Below are 3,581 nucleotides of genomic sequence, written 5' to 3'. Positions count from 1 at the left end.
AAACATTATCTTAAAATGATATTTATTATCATTGATTTTTTATCAAATTTTCAAGGATATTAGGTAATTATTACGTCCAGAAAATATTAATAAACCATATAATTAATTATTCATTTGTCTTTCAAAGTGGTATTCAGTTCACACTTTTCCGTATTCGATACGTTTTTCAAATTACACAGGGAGACTTTGTAAAATATACGTCAACATAAGTGTTAGCCAAGGAAACAAAAGCCTAAATAAGAATACCATACCTCCTTAGGCAATTTCCACCATTTTCTTTGCCAAAGATATGAAGAAGAAATAGTCATCACTTCCACCATTCCTACCCGGAAAAAGATAGACTGCATCGATTTTTTCTTCCATTGTAGCACCTACGGAACTTCATTCATATCTGGTGAGTTCAATTTTATGTTTTATAGCGAGTAATCTTCGGATAAAATTGCGTGCATATACTGATCCACTGATGAACAAGAGAGCGTTCGGGTTTGATTGTAATAGCGCGTACGGCTCTTATTTTTGCGTGGTTGGTAATGTGTGGATTTTGCGCTAATTATTTGCAAACTAGTCAGCATGTATAATATATGGATCTACTATGGTACCCAGTGAGTACGATACCCATCGTTTAATAAAGTCATATGGATGAACGGTCTAGATTACACAGTTACCGTATTCGTGGACATTGTAGCACTTTCCATAATATATAAATATATATACTGTTTAAGGTATTAACTTTTACCGTCAATTTCTTATTCCCAAGTTTTAATGTTATTATTATTAGACGTTCTCATAAAATTGTTAAGATTAATTACTGAATTGCTTAAAAAATTAAAATTTAAAAATATATTTATGAATTATATGAGTTTAATAAAATATTAAAAAAGATGAAATGAATTATATATAAATATATTTATATAAATAACAAATGGATATCTGAAGGTTCCATTATGATAATAGTGATGTGAGAATATGTGTCAGCATACATCTAACGAATCCTCTTCTTCTCCCAAATAGGAAAGAGTCATTATGCTGCGCACACTCAAGTGTTTCCTTTTTACATTATTGCTCAGGGGCTTTGTAATTTATTCCCAAGATCAACCAGGTATCTATTGCAATGTATATTTTACTCTGTATTTAGCCGTGATTAGTAAAAAGAACATAAAACATTTCAATCTAAAATTTTTCAATATAATTGATTTCTTGAGAACTATTTCTCTCCTTCCTTGTATGTTGATTAATGCATTTGCTTTGCAAAATAATTCTTTAGTTTTTTTTATCAATTTTTTTAACACTAATTAATATTTAAAATGAAAAAGTAAAGATAATTATTTATAAATTTAGAGACAAAGTGATAAAAAAGATGTATACCATAGCTAAAGTTTGACAAATCATCCTAGCAGTCAAATGGTTTTTGCTTCAAACAAAATGTAACTTCTAAAAATTGCTTAAGTTATATATAAATATATATAGTATATGTCATATCCATATATACATATATATAAATTCAAGCAAAAAAAAAAAAGAAAAAACATAAATACATATATATATATATATATATATATGTGTGTGTGTGTGTGTGTGTGTGTGTGTCTTTGCCAGGTTTCGTCAGCATAGATTGCGGTCGACTAGATCGTGCAAGCTACAACGAGGAAAGGACAAACCTAACTTACGTCTCGGATACCACATTCATGGACAGTGGTGAAAGTAAATCCATCTCACCAAACTACGGTGCTATTAACTATGAACAGCACCGGTTTCTAAGGAGTTGCCCTCGAAGTAGGAACTGTTACAAAATAAACAATATTAAAAATGGCACAAAATATTGGATCTGCTCAAGTTTCGTTTATGGAAATTATGATGGCCTAAATAGGATACCAGAATTCGAGCTGTATCTTGGAGCTAATTTGTGGGATTCGATAAAGTTGGAAACCAATGGCAGCTATAGCCTAGATAAGGAGATCGTACATGTTCCTTTGCGAAACTATTTACACGTTTGTCTGGTCAACACTGGCCGCGGAACGCCTTTTATATCAACTATAGAATTACGGCCTTTGAATCTTTCATATTACAAAGCACAGACGGGGTCCTTGGCGTTACTTTCTCGGTGGGACACTGGTCAAAATCTTACTGGATACAGGTGAGTCATGCATGTTTTATATACTGACAACGTATATACATACAAACCAAGTCTCTCTCTCTCTCTCTCTCTCTCTCTCTCTCTCTCTCTCTGTGTTCATGCACTACTCATTTTGTGAAACCATTATTGTATAGGGAGACCATTTTGTAGAGGGAAATTACAATCGCAGTAATACCCTCATTTAATTAACCTTTAATAAATGCTTTTATATCTTTGGTATAGAAAAGAGATTACGTAAACACTCCACAAATCTGGATTGATTCTGGATTCACCTTTCATTCTATTTAAGCTTTTTTGAAAATCTAATAACACATAGTAACTAACATATGAATGATCATAATTTGTTTTATTTATTATTATTATTTATTTTTATTTTTTTGAATTGATGTATCCATTTTATACATAAAATTTTTAAAATGTTGTATGTAAAAAAGAGTGTATTAATTATTTTTATGGTGGGGGATATTATATTTACGTCCCTTTACAACGCCACATTTTAGACCTCCAGTTTCCATTGATTCCATTTTCGTCCAGTAGATCTTTTTTTTTTTTTTTTTCCACTTTCAGCTAGAAACATTTTATATTCCACATGGAATGTAAAATTTTCTAAAATTAAAACCCATACATCATATAATAATTTAGTTGTCTACATTAAAAATTTTTATTAATTTATCTATATTAAATTTTTAGTGTTAAAAGTCAACTCTAAAACGTAATTACATATATTAATTGAAGTAATTTTTATAATGTCAATGGCAGCAAATAAGTAATATTTAAAAAATAACAATAATAAAGAGGATAACTATAGTAGTTGAGCATTTCTATCATGCCATAAAAGCATATTCAAATTATGGTACTTGTAATATTCCAAAAAAAAAAAATGATCTAAAACATTGCACATTTTTCTCTCTGCATGAATGTTGTTCTCTTTGTCAATGTTTCCTCTGTGTGAGAGTTTTTCTTCTCATGGTTGATTGCATGAGGTTTTTCTCTCCTTCTATTCAATGAGGAGTGTGAGTGTCTGTTTCTTTATCTGCTTCAATGGAAGAGGTTACTAATAGTTTTCAAAAACGATTAATTCTGACATCTGATGAAAGTGAAACACTAGTTCTGAAACAAGAACATTATCTGGATTATGAGAAATTGAAGCATTGTCTTTTGGTGCAAGTGTATACAAAAACTCGTTTTAATAAACATGCTTTTGTGGATATGATGCACTTTTTATGGGGAAATTCATGTTCTATTCAGTTTAAAGATCTAAATGAAACCACTTTTCTGTGTCATTTTGTTAATAGAAAGACATAAATGAGTTCTTTGTGAGGCGCCTTGGCATTTTGAACGAGCATTAGTGTTAATTGATGAAGTTACTGATCCGGTTATTCCTCATTCAGTTTCTCTTCACCAAGCGCCTTTTTGGATTCAAATTCATAATGTGCCATTACAATAC

The sequence above is a fragment of the Ziziphus jujuba genome, chromosome 1 (genome assembly GCF_031755915.1).
Source record: "Ziziphus jujuba cultivar Dongzao chromosome 1, ASM3175591v1".
Classification (NCBI taxonomy): Eukaryota; Viridiplantae; Streptophyta; class Magnoliopsida; order Rosales; family Rhamnaceae; genus Ziziphus; species Ziziphus jujuba.
Note: the sequence above shows the minus strand (reverse complement) of the source record.